Source organism: Hyperoodon ampullatus, assembly GCF_949752795.1.
Source record: "Hyperoodon ampullatus genome assembly, chromosome: 10".
Classification (NCBI taxonomy): Eukaryota; Metazoa; Chordata; class Mammalia; order Artiodactyla; family Ziphiidae; genus Hyperoodon; species Hyperoodon ampullatus.
The window spans coordinates 22,899,434-22,916,809 of NC_136923.1; the positions used below are offsets into that span (position 1 = coordinate 22,899,434).

Consider the following 17,376-nt stretch of genomic DNA (forward strand, 5'->3'; position numbering starts at 1 on the left):
GAATATTCTAAGTCAAACTATGTCTCCCCATAAAACCATCCCCCTAGTACTGGCAACAAAGCAGAGTTCTCCTGTAGTGCTTTAAATAAGAAAACCTACTGCTCAAGGAATTACTGAATAGGTGCTAAACCTAGTTTAGTCCAACGCTGCCGACATGTTGTGAAGTTATAACGAGAAGAGGGCTGAGCAAAGGTCATTTAGCAGAAAGATGCCTGTTTGGATTGAACATCTCCTTGCTCTAGAGCAAGCAAGGACAGAACAGCAATCAGTTTCTAAAAGCAGGCACTGGGTGCCATCCATAATGTAGACCTATATAGCTGACCTAAAAAGGCCAAAGCTCGCGTTTCCAGAATAGAAAAATGTATATCAAATGCCTTACCTGGAAGAAAAGATCTTTATGTTTAGTCAGAAGTGGGCCAGCAAACTAATATCTTGACGGCATGCTGGAGATTCTAGCAAAGGAGGACGGCGGCTTCTTGGGTTTTTCTTTTTCCCTGCCTCTGTCTCTAAAACACCGATGACATCCTTGCTCTAAAAAAGGACATTTTGTTTGCCCAGGTGAAGAATTTTTAAAAACATGCTATTATTCTCACAGCTTCAAGCCTGCTTTTCACTACAGATGTAGTTTTTCAAAAGCATCGGGTTCGCAAAGACCATGGTTATTAATTAATGACCATTTACATCAGCCCAACAGCCTAGCCATATTTCAATGATCAGTTGGGGAAAATCTGAAGGAGAAACAGGACAGGAGAGCATGGAAGAGAGTTTCTTACCTTCAGTGTTTTAATCAGAGCAGTCTAATAAAGTTATTTGTATTATCAATGACCTCAACTTCACTGTCAAAGTATTTCTATTGAAATGCAAGCCCAGGAAATAACCTTAGGAGGCATTTGTAATAGTTCGGTTCCAACTCTGTACAGGGTGCCCAACCAGAGGCTGGAAAAACTTATAAATGGTTTTCCTTCCCAAATAGCCTGAATGACAGCCAGGCCCAGGTCATACTTCTCTCAAGACAGATGGTGAAAGCGCACTTTACTGTTCAGTTTTAATTCACTGCTGTCTTTTGTAAGACAGCCTCTAAAGAGAGAGGCTAAAGTCATTCTGCCTAATTTTAGCAACACCAGGATGAAACCTTGTGTTTTCATACTATGGGTCACTTCCCTGCCGTGTTTTATGAAACCTGCCTTAAATTTGTCACCCTAAATTCATACCTGGTCAAATTTAGATACTCTTCTAAAACACAAGTACAAGAGAAGGTTGTAATTTTCTGGGCCATTTCTGCCACAATTGTCCGCCTCTTGATTTGGGCAGGTGTTTCACATTTGCAGATCTCTGGCTCATCTTGTTTTCACAGCTCCATCTCTTTTATCCCATGATGTCACTGAAGAGAAACAAAGATCCAACAGATTCTTAAATCTGCTACATCTGGATTTGTGTTTTCCTTGAATAAGATTAGTGAGTGCTGACTTGGACCAGCCACTGAGCTACATGCTTATATAATTCAGCTGTGTCCATCTCACGACATGGAAAGATTAATGCCATTTTATAGATAAGAAAATGGAGCCTCAGATAGGTTAGGTACCTTTCCCCAAAGTTATATGGCTCATACCTGGCTGAGCAGAAATGCAAACTTGGGTGTAAGCTTATAGCCCCACATGCTAACCCACCACACTAATCAGCTCCTTCTTTAATTCCATTACCCAGGGGCATGCTTAAGCACTGAGTCTAGAAACAAGGCCTGACCAACAGCAGCCTTACCTTTGACAGTCCAATCCAGGCTTCTGTTTTGGCGAATTCCCACCTGGCCACTAAATGCCTGTATTATTCTGTGCCTGGACTGGAAGAAAGGAAAGTGATTTTCTTTGGGGTGAATACAAAGACACTTCAAGCAGGTCTTGTCCCATGAAAAAGCTGGCTGTGGTGCACCCATGCACTCACTTATATTTAATCCCCTCATATAGTGCAAGTTCCATAAGTTCAGAGACCTAGTCTTATATCCCAAGTTTGGAGCCCAGAATGTGGCACTTAGATATCCAAGAATTTGTTCAGTGAATGAATGAATTAGTGAATGAGTAAGTGAATGAACAGAGACTTCAAGATCCAGGCACAAGAGACCCCAGTGTAGGAGCCTTTCACTCCGTGTCCTGCTTTTACCAACTGTACTGCTGATATCAGCCCATTCCCGGGTTCCTGGTTTCTGCATTATTAACCCAATAAGATCCCCAGCTCCAGCGCTTCCCTTGGGTCTCTCTCCCTGATAGAAAGCCCAGTCCACCTACAAGCTTACCATTAGTTTTAGAATGAACTTAAAGTTTCTCAGGGGGGTACTTTCATACTACCCTCTGCATTACACCTAGCCTCCAGGGAATGAAAAAAAGAGATTGTTTTTATGGTAATCAGACTTCTTAAGAATGAAGTGGTCTTGCTAATGGTCTATCATTTTCATTCATTCAGAATAGGTTTATTGAGCTCCTACTGTGTGCCAGGTAGTTGTAAGAGCTGAGGGTATTGTGAGGATGAAAACAAAAAGGACGAGCATCTCTGCCATTATGGAACTTAAATTCCAGAGAAGGGAGCCAGTCAGTAAACTAAGAGTAAAACATAGGATGTTTTAGGAGGTGATAAACAGAAAAAAGAAAAACAAAGAATAGAAGTGGGATAGGAACTGCTGACAGTGGAATGCAACGTTAAATAGGGTGGGCGTTAAGCATTTAATTGTATTCCTCCTCCGAAGAGCTACATTCAAGTCCTAACCACCAGTACCTCAGAATGTGACCTTATTTATAAACAGAATATATGCAGACGTAATTAGTTGAAAAGAAGTCATAGTGGAGTTGGGTGGGCTCTTAGTCCAGTATGACTATTGTCCTTTGATTAGAAAATAGTGTAAAGACACACAGGGAGAGCACCATGTAACTACAGAGGCAGAGATTGGAGTGATGCAGTCATAAGCCAAGGAACACGAGGACTTCGGACTATCATCAGAAGCTAGGAAAAGGCAAAGAGGGATTCTACCCAGAGTCTCAGAGGGCATGTGGCCCTGCTGACACCTTAGCTTAGCCTTATAGCCTCCAGAACCCTGGGAGAGAAAATAAATATCTGTTGTTTTAAGTCATCTAGTTTAGTACTTTGTAATGGGGGCTCTAGGAGACTAATATAGTGGGCAGGAGGGAGGCCTCAACTGTGAGGGTGGCATCTGATAAAAGACCTGAAGTTGGTGCGGGAACCACCCACATGGCTATCTGGGGGGAGAGGCAACAGCAAGTACAAAGCCTCTGAAGTAGGAGTGGACCTAGCATGTTTGTGTGGTTGCAAGGAGGCCAGAGTGGTTGGGGTCGGCTTAGGGGAGGGAGAGTATTCAAGTCCAAATGTAACAAGATCTAAAGACCATGGAGTCTAGTGCTCAAACGTTAGCTGAGCGTCATAATTACGTGGCTGACTTGTTAAAACACAGACTGCTGGGCCCACCCCTGGATTCCTAGAGTTTCAGTAGATCTGGGGTAGGGTCTGAGAATGTGCATGTCTAACAAGTTCCTGATGCTGATATTGTTGGTCCAGGGGCCACTTTTTGAGAACCCTTATTGTAGGACATCATAACAACTTAGATCCTTGTTCTGTGTGAGCTAAAAGCTATTCGAGGGTTAGAACAGAGGAGTGACACGGGAGGACTTCTGTTTTAGCAGGATGTTGTGCCTGTTGGGTGAGGAATAGACTCTAAGGGGGGGACCAGTGGAAGCAGAGAGGCCAGTTGTAAGATAACTGGAATAAAAAGTACATAATGTGAAGCACCTGTTTAAAAGGAGTTATGAACCAGTATGTGTTATGTGTGACTCAGGGTGTTTCTTGGACAGGGGAGGAGCATTTGGGTTAGTTCAGAGAAAACTAATATATAAATAAGAGATTTGAGTTATCCTGGCCTTGAAAGCCTGGCATTCTTGGAGAACAGCACTTATTTAATAGGAGCTATATGACATCTGCATGTCACCAGCTTCCTCTCCACTCATGTCCATGCACAGCCAGTTTAGCAACCAAACACGTGTCACATCTGGAAATTCTTAGGCCCTGTAGGTCATGGCTGGAGGTTTTTTTTTTTTTTTTTGCTTTTGAAAGAGTAAAGGGTCCCTTTACTCCATCCTAACACCAACTCAGAATTCTTTGAATTTTAAGAATTTTTGTTTGAGTAGCTAATGAGGACTTCGGTGTTCACGTCTGTTAAAGCTCTCAGATCATTCCCAGAGTGACCTTTACGTAGGTCCTAAAATAGATTAGAATACCTATTATCTTTTTATATAAGGCTGAAATCTTACAGTGGAAGAAATTTCCAATGTGAAGAATGAAACAAAATACTAGGGTTAATGATGACCAAAAAAAGTAATATTTAGAAGAGGATCATACATCCAACCTCTTTAAAGCATTTGGTTTCTATTAACACTTTCTCTTTCCACTTTCTGTGTGCTCTCACCTTCCTGTGGATCTATCATCTTAATGATACACTCATAACAGCTACACAGACAGCTTCAAAACATAATGGCTTTATTTCTTGGCTGTTTGAAAGTTCTGAATTTTGTAATTTGTATTTTATAAATAACTTGACTTTAAAAAAAAAGGTAAATTTTGAAATACCCAAAATCCTGGAGAAAGACATAGCCTATGACCTTTCTACACCAAGGGAAAAAGTGAAGCATCTTCAAAGTGTTATTTAGACCACTTTAGTTCTGATACACTATATCAATGAGCTGTGTGACCCTAATGCAGAAATTAACTTCTCTGTTCCTAGTTTCCATATCAGTAAATTAAGGGAGTTTGAATGAAATTTCAAAGGCCCCAGCAAGCTCTAGAATTAGCTGATTTAAACTGTACCATTGTATCCTAGATTTATTTTGGCTTTAAAAAAGGGAAGTTATATTTTGTGTCCTTTCTGATTTTGAAACTGAGATCTAAATTCAAATCTTCTGGGGGCTAGACTGGTAGTATAAGTGAGTGAATCAGATGAGGAGCAAGAAAATAGAGTCAAGGATCAAGAACTGGCCACCTATGAGGAGACCATGGTGACCTATGAGAGGACCATGGGGATCTCTGACTGAAGGACACTGATACTCTGCTCTAGCTTATGTGTGCATTGTAGAAATGGAGACCTGGGTTTATTAAAGCTTCCAGTATTTCAGAAGCTCAAAATATTCATTTTTGTTGGTACCACCTTGATCTTTAAAATGACAAGATATTCAAATTAAAAACATCATCATCACCGTGCAGACAAAACCAACATGTCTTACAGCTCAATCCAATCTAAAAGTTACTAGTTTGCATGATGAAAGCCATATTGGATAAGATTTATCCCTTCAGGGGTTATTGTTGCATGCTAAGTTTCCATAAGGGAAGGATCAGGTAGCCTGAGCCCTTATCTTAATTAATTTTCTCTCTAAAAAAATAACTACTAATCTCACACATGCCCCTACAAGGAAAAGGTTAAACAAAGCATTTATAATAACCAGAGATAGACTGACAGTCAGAAAGATAGACACAGGATACTGTAAAAATGCCTACAGGGCAACACAAACTGGTTTTGCAGAGGTGGCTTAACCAACTGAGATTTGAGCTGTACAGGCTTAAGTCAAGATATTCTGTTTCTTGGTCAGTTCCACTGGCCAACGGGTGAAAAGCAGAAGTCATGGTTGGGCTGACTGGTCAATCAACATGGCCACAGGATGAAAATTTATTTTCTTTTTCTTCCCTCCAATGTATATCTCCCCATAGACTCCATTCATTTCCAGCTTTGTAGTGAAATTACTCATTGGTCATAAATCCCAAGCACTGCCCCCAAACTCACACCTAGAAAATTAAAAAGTGAGGACATAATTACCACTATAAATAGGATTGTTTCTTTTATGGAAAGATTAATAGAATAAAGAAGTTAGCATCTTTAGTATATCTAAGTATTTATCTACTGATAATTCATTTAATACACGGAGGGCTATAAAAATTTTAAGAAAAGGTACATAGATTTATGGATTTTCTATATAAATAAAATTAGCTTTCTTTCAGTTTGTCTCCTTGCTATTACATCACACAAAAAATATCTGCAAGAATTTTCATTAATTTTGGAGAATACAGTTGTGATGGTCCAAGTGAAAATATAGGCTATGTTCTGCATCTAAAGTTGGATTCCTCCACAAAAGAGCCTGAGACAAAGCCTTGGGAATTTATCTGAGAGATGATCCCAGAAGCAGGAAGCATGAAAGAAGAAAAAGCCAATTAAGCTATATTATTGAACTGGTGATGGTTGTCAGCAGCTAGGTTCATTCCTACTGGGGGACCATCTGAGAACAAGGTAGAATGTGTCTCAGAATGCTCCCACCAAAAACCAAAGTGTCTGAGACATTTATACATGGACTCTTAGCCTCCAACAGTTGAGATCTGCTGTGGGTATTACCTTGTATATAATAACTGTTCATGGTTTTAGGAAAAGTCTTTAGGCAGAACAGAGAGATCCTGGGGGCATTTGAGGTAGGATGCCATCATAATCATAGGATCAAATTTGCAGGTGTAATTACAGGTAGACTACAAATATATATAGATGCTAAATTATGTAAACAAAATTGGGACCCACCAAAAACATAGGATACCATCCTTCAGAGCAGCTAGAAATGAATTGGGGTATAAAGAGAAATCTATGAATTTGCTAATCAAAAGAGAAAAGCTGTTATCCTCATATCATGACTGCCAGTTCCACTGCATGCTGCCTATGTGCCTATGTGTGTTCCATGTGTTTTACATGTATCAATTCATTTAATCCTGACCATAACTTTATGCCACAGGCACAATTTTTATTCCATTTTTTAACGATAAGCAAACTAATGATCAGGGAGATAGTCACAGTATTTTAATATACCAATATTAATATACCAGCACACTAGCAAGTCACAAATAAAAAGTTTTCTCAACATCTAGTCAAATTCTCTGGGAAAACAGGACTCAAGTTAGAAATGTCTCAGGGGTATTGAATTGTCAAGGAACACACCTACTGTATATCAGAAGATCCACTCATATAAAACAAGTGCTTATGCAAGTGTACCTGAAGAGAAATTCACACTAAAAGGAATTATGTTCTTAAAAAAAAAAAAGTATTTTTCTCTCCTGCTGGGTATTACTATTGTGGGTCTTTAAAACAGAAGCAGGCTTTTACAATTCCTTAACTCAATAGCACCACTTGAGTGACAAAGACTTGCGGGCCCCATGCAGAGACCTTACTTCTCTTTTGTGGTAACTAATAACTCCCCCACCCTCTGCTTTCTTGGCTTCCAATACAGGTTTTGAATACCACAGGGAATAAAATGGAAAAACAAGAAAGAATGGAAAAGGCACTGCTGAAAAATAATGGGTAAAGTTATATCATGTTCCAATGAGCATTTTTATTCTGATTCATTTAATTTTTTTTTTAAGCAGGTCAGGTGGGTAAATGTGGGCATGACTGAATGAGTCCCAGTAGGTGATACTATAATTTGAAATCCTCGTAATGATGCCAAACCAAACTGTTAAAATGTGATGCTTGGCAACTAAGACATTTATCCTCCTAGATTGGTATTATTTTCTTTGCTGTTCATGATAGATCTTTTTGTGATTTGAGTTTCAATTCTGGCTCAACTAGAGGATTTGGTTAAACTGTATTCAACTCTATTCTATTAGTTACCTAGTTAATTCAGTTTCCTGGGATATGAAATGACACTGACAAGCAGATATACACACTGCCACAGAAATTCTTCCCATGTTGCTTAAAAATATAAAAGTGAATAAAAGAGAAAGTAAAAGGAGACACCTAAACAATGTAGAGATAAATGGCGATGGACTTGGATGCAATATGAAAGTTGTCTTGTCCAACCTGTTAACATACGGTCAGAGCTGCCAGTATCTTTCTTGGTTCCTTAATTTTTCTCAGAAGGTCTTAATTTTCAAAGCATATGATTCTATTAATAACTGGCCAAAGAATATTTGCATGTGAATTTTTTTTTTAAATCAGAGCCTACAACAGTGAGTATGTTTCTCTCTTTCTCATGATATTATAATAAGGGGGAAATGGACACCTTGGGATTTTTGCTTGTGCTTCAGAACCTCCTTGACACTCTGATACCGTGTGCCCAGTTATGGGTAGACATAATCTGGGGAAAGGATCCATAGCTTTCATTAAATTCTCAGAGGGGTCTGAGACATTTCTGCACAGCACACACACAGGCACACACACACATACACACACACATAAACACAAACACACAAAAAACAAACAAATAAAAAACAAGGCCAGGAGAAAATGAACAACCAATGCTGAGATAATGTGACCTTTAATGACTATTGTTGAACAGGTCTTAAGTGATGAACCACTGGCCTTCATCAAGGGTATCAAAGAGTCATCCACTCTACTACATATTCTCTGATCCACAACAGAAAAACTTTCTGGGTCTCTATTTCAGCAAACTGTTCTTCTCCTGAACCCCTTGGCAGTACTCATGTTTTGAAGATAGACAGTCTTAAGGATTGCTTGAATATTCTTCTGTGCCAAGTTCCTGGCTCACATGCAGCACCTATACCAGGCTGTAAGATCTCTCTTTCTGTGATCTAACTTAACCCCAGAATGTAATTGTTTCCCTAACCTTATGCCTAACTCCCTTGAATATTTATATAATTATTCTGTGCCTTGCGTATTTCTATAAGCTGCTTTAAATTCTGCAAATAAAAATCATAAGGTAAAGTTCCTTGTGAGGAAAGTTAAACCTGGGCAATTAGGTCACACTCCTATCATTTTGCCCCTGACCTTGCTTTATTTTCCCTCGTAGCGCTTACAGCTAACCACCTGACATTACACTACATATCAATTTGTTTATGAGTTTTGTCTGTCACCACAATAAAAAGTAAATGCAGTCGGTTTCAGGCAGGACATCGGCTAACATGTCCAGCCTTATACCCCAGTGCCTAGAACAAAGTGTAGCCATAACAGGACTTCAGTGGAGATTTGCTGAATGAACTCAGTTATCTGAGCTCGTAGAAAAGTTAAGAGACCAGTTGTTCCCCAGAGCCCAGTAGGCTAACTCGCTCCTCTGTGCTGTTTTGATTCCTCCTTCTGAACTGTCCAAAGTGTTCAAATAGAATCATGTTTAAGTTCTGCAATCTCTTAAGTTTAGACAGAAATCGGTTCTTTATACATGAATGTTCCCTATTTAAATAACAATATAATTCTTACCACTTGTTTTAAGTGATTCTAAAAGGAGGAAATCATTGGCTTTACAAGCATTGTATAATTGGAAATCTGGGTATATTTTAGCAAAGGCTAATGGGTACATATTTATTTTTCTGTGGAGCTGCTTTTGTGCAGTGCCTTGAAAGGAACTCTTATTAAACTTTTAGTGACATTCAAAACAAGCTCTCTTTTATGCTTCTAAAGAAAATTAACATGCTGTTTGTAGCCTTATACCAACTTCAGTTTCATGACCCTTAAATCGTCGTTTATACACTCTCAGTGTTCAGCAAAGAAGAAGATATGTCCCATAGAATTTGTGGTTTGTTTTAAGGATACATGAGAGTACAATTGAGAACCATGCAATTCATAACAAATTCAATCTAGACAAGACAGCATACCATTCAATGCAGCCCCACCTATTTCTTCTTTCCCACAGGAGACTGAAGAATTGAAGTTATTCTATCAAATATGAAATTATGAAACACTTTAATTCTATGACAGCCATACACCAAGGACCAGAAAAAATCGTTTCATCTCATAATGTTTTAGAGACCCCAGGCAAATGTAAACAGTAGACACTGTTAGACATTAAGGTTTCATTACAAGCACTAAACAGCTTAACTGAAAATCTACTGATTCATTTGGAATTTCATGGGATTCTGGTGAGAAATTTATTAAATTATTTAGTAAACTTCAACAGAAAAAATTACCATTTACTGAATCTGAATACTGCACTTATAGGCTTACTTATTTCACACCATGGTTTATATTAAGGAATATGGTAAAATAATGTCTAGTGTCTAACATTAATTCACCAGTAGTGATCCATTTTAATACTAGATTGTGGGTCTTCCATAAGCTGGCTCCCTAGTGATTAAATATTCCTAGGATCTTGTGATGAAATTTACCTCTTGTCAGTGAGACTTGTCTGGGTCCCAGAAACCAAGGTTTGGTTTTTACACAGAGAGAATGTTCCTCTGTCAACCAGTGTCTTCTGAGAAAACTATCTCCATAATTTCATCATAACTGGTTCCATATAATTCATCTTCCAAATTTTCCAAATATCTAGCACAAGCACTGGATGTTATTCTTCTCTTAAGTGAGGGTGTTCTTGCCAAATATTTATGTCCATCAATTACATATAATTATAGGTGTGTGTCTGTATACATATTCAGATATTATGCACATCTATCCACACACCTGGGTATTGTGAGCATCTGTATACACAGGCTATATACACATATTGTGTGTGTCCATACACACAGAGACATTGTGAGCAAGTTTACAGATGGTACAATGGAAACAGAGAACTAGGATTAAGCCAGGAAATTCTTTGAATGGTAGGAATTATATGGAGAGGATGGAATGAACAGCGCCAGTGGTGACACACAGTAATCATGCAGGAAAAGAATCCAACAGTACTGATGCAAGTTTATGCATTAGTCAAAAGTCCCAAGAGGACAGATGACCAAATGAATTTGATCTCAGATAAATCTGGTGGATAAAACCTCTAGGATGATAATGGAGTAGGATAAAATGATAAGTTATCTAAATGAAAACAACAGTAATTTAAAGCAGGATCTGTGGCTACTAAGACTTGATGACTGAACAAATGGGAAGAGAGGGATGGGTAGAGCTGATCACAAGGAAGAGAGGCACAGCACAAGGGAATTGTGCCTCTGTGATGAAGTCTGGTTGCATCAGTGACCTGATGAGTGGAAAAGGGAGACAAGAAAGAGAGAGTATGTGTGGAAGTCAGAGGGAGAGATCTGCACATGCTATTCTGCTGGCCTTCAAGATGGAGGAATGGGGCCACAAGCCAAGAAGTGCAGGCAGGACCTAGAAGCTGGCAAAGACAAGGTAACAGATTCTCCTCTAAAGTCACCAGCAGCATCCCAGCCCTGCAGACCCATTGATTTTTACCCCAGTGAGATTTCTGATCTACAGAACAAATAAGTCTCTATTGTTTTAAGCCACCAGGTTTGTGGTAATCTGTCATAGCAGTAATAGCAAACTATTACACCCATTCTTACCACCAGTAGCCACTTTCCATGTGAATTTTCTAGAATGATCTTATTTTGCACTCATTGGATCCAGTACACTAGAAACAATATTTTTGGTTTGAATAAAATGTATTCATCTTCCATTCTTCCTTCCATCTCCTTAAATTAGGAATGAACAATTTATTTATTTGTGGAGGATTTTTTTCAAGCTAGAAGGATCCAAAGCATTCATGTCGTCTCCAAGTCAAATTTGGCTGTTCAAATCATTCAGTCCAGTAGATCTCACATTAGTTTAGATATATTACTTAAGATACATTTTTAAACCAGTTTAATAATAAAGGGAGAAGTTGATTTTTTTCCTACATTAGCAAGCAATTAAATTAATTCAATTTTCTTTTACCTAATTCTAAAGTTATTTAATCCATTTATACTAGGTCTGTTAGATTAAAGATCCTGAAATTTGTTTGATCACTTAATGCTTTTGTTGGGAGATAAAAGTTAAGCTCTGGTGTCTCTAAACTGAGAAGAAGGAAAAGGTCATTTTTACAGTCCACTTGACATTCTTTTGGTTTGCTCCTTCAGTCACTTTACACATCCCTCAAGGAAGTGTCTATATATTTTGTCCATCATAACCCAGTTAATTCCTCATCCTGTATGTTTATTCCCATTGAGATGAACAGATCAAGGGCCTCTCTGAGGTGTTTGCCCAGGGCTCCAAAACCATAAATCTGGGACTGCCTCCTTTCCATGTTGGCATTTGCTGCCCATTAGAGTTTAGATTCAACAAATGCCTCCAATTCCCCTTGATCCAAGACTAACCAAAAGTAGAGAGTTTATAATCCCTTATGTTGTTATTTTGCTTTAAAAACAACAACAACAAAACCAACAAGGAAAGCAACAAAATACAAGATCAAGCCCACAAGTTTTGAAATCAAAGTAGAGTTTATACAATGGTTCTCAGTCTACCTGCCATGTGACCTTGGACAACTAAGTCAATCTCTTCTAGCTCCCATTTTCTCACATATGTCAGGGAGAAGTTACAGTATTTTAGTTGCTTCTTTAGTTGCTTAAATGAGATACAGTCTTCAAAGCTTTTACACAGCCCTAGCCTGTGGCAATTGCTCAATAAAATGCCACTATTACTCTTGCTTCTCTTAAATAACTATCTGAGTGCAAAACATAACTTTCAACTTTTTTGGGTGGCATCTTCATCTGTTAAGTAAGGGAGTGTGACTAAATAATAACCTTTAGTAGTTATTTTCCCTTTAGTAGTGGAATTCTAAGAACAATATAAACATAAAGAACATAGTTGCAAAAATGAAGGGATATTTAGGTAAAAGGATATGGAAAGACAACAATGTTATTTAGATATGTTTTTACAACTGTCTTTTATTAACAGTCACTCCCATATTACCTATGAAGTTCTACCATGCCATAGATCATTTGAGAATATAATGAATGATCTGTGAGGGTTCTTCGATAAAAATTTATAATAAAATAAAAGCAAATATGTATTGTTTATGGCTGGCACTGTTCTGTGTTGTATGTGTACTAACTCATTTGATCCTTGAAACACACACACACACACATATATGTATGAATATACACACGCACACATTGGGAAAGTTGTATGTGTGTGTATGTGTGTGGGAAAGTTGTATGCGTGTGTGTGTATATATATATAAAGATATATATATGTATATATATAAAATCTCCCTAAAATAATACCCTAATATATTACACACATTATTATATATAATATATACTTATATATTATATAGTTATAAATAATTGATATAAAACCCTAATATTTATATGTATGTATATATATGTGGAAAGTATATATGTATTATATATATATATTATATGCAGTTGATGAGGAAACTCAGGCAGAACTTTCTTAATGTATTTATTCAGCAAAATGTTACTTTATCATTAAATTTTTATCATTATCATTTATCATTAAGTTCTAACCTTGCAGGATAAAATTGCTTTGTGATCTAACCCTCTCTCTACCTTTATACTTTTTTTTTTAAGAACACACTGGACTTTGAGGACATACCTGAATTTCTAATTTGAAAACTATTTCAAATATCTAGGAAGGCTCTAATAAATTTTTATATAGCCTAGTAGGGTCTAAATAAAAGTGTAGAGTGCCAAATATGGGAAATAAACAGATGACTATGTTAATATGAGGCTTAAGTACTGGCATAAAAGTTTCAAACACTTTAAAATGGAAATCACGTTTAAATAAAGAGTGAAATCAGGAAGCCATGCCCAAGGAGAACGACAACTCTTCAGCAGTATTGTCCAATAAAAATATACTGTGAGGCATACATGTGAACCATGTGTATTATTTTACACTTTCTAGTAACATTTTTAAAAACAGCTGAATTAATTTAACAATATGTCAAACACTTTACATGCAAAATATATTTTCATGTCAACATGTAATATTAAAAATTATTCATGAGATATATTACTTTCTTTTTGTCGTTTTAACTCTTTGAAATCCAGTGTGGTTTTGATACTTACAGCACAGCTAAATTCAGACTATGTACATTTCAAGTGCTCAACAATTACATACAACTGGTGACTACCAAGTTGGACAATACAGGTTTAGGTCTGTCCAAACTGTGGCTGATGTCTAAGGTATTACAATAGGTTAATCTACTAAAATCATGTATTCAATTTTGAGATTCAAGAATTGTTTTAGGAAGGTATTTATAGTTTGTATAGAAATCACTGCTAGTTACAGGTGATAGGTTTCATCTTTGCAAGTACTGGGATCGTAGGAGGGAAGAAAAAGAACACTAGGCAGAAACAGAGGGTCTAGAATCAAGTCTCGGCTTGATTAAGTCACTTAAAATGCATAGAGCGCATTTTTCTCACCTCTAAATTGGGGAATATTACATATTCTATGTACTTCTCTGCATCGTTCTGAGGATTAAATGAACTAATTTAAGTTAATTTGCAGAGAATATGATATAAAGAATGGTAACAACGATTGTCGTTAAGATAATGGTGATGATTAATGGTCGGTGAGGAGGAAGATGATGTCAGAATCGTTGTTCTTTTTAAACTAAAATCTATATTAAATAATCCTTCCATAGGAAAGTAATTCTAAAAGTAGATCTTTACTTAAATCATTAAATTATAAAATTATTAAAAGTAGAACTGTCAGCCAGTTACATAATTACTGAATTTGCTTAACGGTTGTTCTTATTTTATTTATTCACCAAAATTAGATCTTTAGTTCTAAAAATGTCAAGAGATAAAGGAGGTAAGCATGAAGAACATAATGGGAATGGTGATGTCTATTTCCATGAGCTATATGAATTGGAAGTATATTATAGGCAAGGGAAAAGTCATTTTGACTACATTATCATAATAAATGACTATGTTAACATTCTGTGCCAATGAAACAGATAAACTAGAGGGATATTATCTTTTACCAGGAAGCAAGAAATTTTAATAAATAGTTTAATTAATTACTGTCATTAGCTGGATTGTTAGCAATTCATTTATTCTAGACTGGTTTGTCACAAACATCAAATCCTCTTCTAAGAAGAGTACGTGATTGTGTGCTAGAAAGCAGTTAAAGAATTTTAGGAAAAGCATGCAGTGAAAGATATAAATTGTCATTAGCCTTCACTTTTGGTGAGAGAAATGTCAGGCATAGCATATGAGTGAAAAGTCTGAATTAACTCACAGGTTTGCAGAAGTTTTTTCAAAAGCTTTGTGCATATTAGTTAAAGTGAAGCAGAGACTACATACTCCTGATTTGAGAAAACAACAACAGCATATCTTAAGGTTCTATATCAAAGAATAATAAACAGGTAAAGAATTATATATCTAAGGACAAAATTCATGCTTCCTCCTTTGGTTTGGTTTAGTTAGAGGAATCGGGTTCTCAAATGAAATATTCTATGGAAACCCAATATGTAAAACAATCTAAAGTGATATCTTTTTAATGTAAATTAATTTTATGTTCAAATTTATATTTTCTTATTAGTGTCCATCAATAAGAAGGCAATTTTGATCAAGTAAAATATTTAGGGGCTTTCGTGCTTCCTGTTGGCGCAGTGGTTGAGAGTCCATCTGCCAATGCAGGGGACACGGGTTCGTGCCCCGGTCCGGGAAGATCCCACATGCTGCGGAGCGGCTGGGCCCGTGAGCCATGGCCGCTGAGCCTGCGTGTCCGGAGCCTGTGCTCCGCAACGGGAGAGGCCACAACACTGAGAGGCCCGCATACCGAAAAAAAAAAAAATATATATATATATATATATATATATATATACACACATAGAATTAGTTTAAGATTATTATCAAGCTTGGGTTCTCACTTTCTGTGTTTGTACCTTTATATATGAATTGCTATAAATATTAGAATACATGATATGAAATTCCTGATATTGACCGATGATAACCAGCAAATATGACAACATCATGTAGTTCAAGGTAACAGCAGTAATTGTATCTGTTTTTGTTTCTTAAGTATGTCCACCTGTGATCTTTCTGGTCTTCTTAATTTAGAGCACCCAGAAACTTGAAATACAGTGAAACTTGTTTTAAAGTTTGATCACTAACAATATCAAGAATTTGCTCACCCACACTATCATAAGAGTAAGAGTCATACAGCTACAACTTAGTAGGTTTTACTGAGGGTTCTGACTCACTAAAAAAATACTCTAAAAATGTATATCAAGCAGAAGGAAAATTATGTCACATGGAAAGGCTAAGTTGCAGGAAGAAATGTAAGAAAAGATACTGGCACATATGTGGGTAAGTTAAAAAATCACTAACACTATAAAATGTAATACTATTGTCTACTTTGGGAGGAATTAAAACTGAAACACTGGATAATGGTAATTTTTAAGCAGGGAGGAGATGATCAGAGTAAATTGCTGTAAGGTCTTGTATCATTCTGTAGTATGACAAAAATATTAACTCCAGATGTCATTAAGATAGGCAGACATGTTACAATAGCTTGGGTAATTACTAAAATGATAGACATACAACACAGATCTTCTAAACTAATAAAGTGATAAAGTAGAATGAGAGAAAACTCCATCATCAATCTAAAATAAGAGAAGAAAGAAAAAACAAAGAAAAAAAAGACCTGCAGCATATAAATAAGATGACAACAATAAATGTAAATATGTTAGAAATCATATGAATGTAAACGGGCTAAAATCTCTAGTCTAGTTATACAAAATTGTCATACTGGTTTTAAAAAATCCAGCAGCTATCTGCCATTTCCAGGAGATAGATCTAAATTTAAAGACTTAGAGGAACTGAAAGACAAAGGATATATCAGGTAAATATTAACTAAAAGAAAATGAGTATAGAAATAATAATATTGGACAAAATAGACTTTAAGAGAAAGATAATTCATACAAATAGTAATAGTTTAGTACTAAGCATAATAGCAATTTAATTCACTAAGAAGATACACAATTCTAAACTTGTATAAACCTAAAAACACAACTTCAAAGTACATAAAGTAAAAAATATCGACTACAAACCTAAATGGGAAGGAAATCCAAAAAAGAGGGGATATATGTACATGTATAGTTGATTCACTTTGCTGTACAGTAGAAACCAACACAACATTGTAAAGCAACTGTACTCCAATCAAAATTAATTTTTAAAAAAAGCAAAAAAATATGTCGACTACAAGATGAAAAATAGGCAAGTTCACCATCAGACTGGAAGGATGGTGTATGTTTTGTACAAGCAGGAAAAGACTTACTAGGGATATAGAGAATTTAAACAACACAATTAGCAAGCTTGATCAGAAATTCCTAATGTCTACATGGTCTTGATTCCCTGACCTCCTTTCCAGAAGAAGGGGGAAAGTCCACAGGTCCCTGTTAGCTTGAATGCATCTGGTCTCCTGGGTACCTAGACTACAGAAGTGTGGGAATGATGGAGGCACAGTTTTCAACAAGCATCACATGGATACGCTGGTTCCCTTCTGAACAAAGAGGTACGTTGTCCCCTGATTCCATGACAACAAATAAAGTCCACATTCTATCATGCTTAAAGTAATTGCTGAAACTATCCAGAACAGGACAGTGCCAATACATACCACACACTTTCTTGTCACCACACTGTGTGCTGCTCTGCCCTTAGGAGAACTAT

At 36.8% G+C, this 17,376-nt stretch overlaps 1 long non-coding RNA gene across 1 annotated transcript in view; it reads left to right on the forward strand.

Annotated features, from left to right (window-relative positions):
- The window catches only part of LOC307058677, a 44,913-nt gene that overhangs the window by 21,649 nt on the left and 5,888 nt on the right, over positions 1 to 17,376 (forward strand). The window contains exon 2 of the long non-coding RNA XR_013811101.1: positions 7,308 to 7,378. This is a non-coding gene — a long non-coding RNA (uncharacterized lncRNA). The remainder of the gene's footprint in view (positions 1 to 7,307; positions 7,379 to 17,376) is intronic.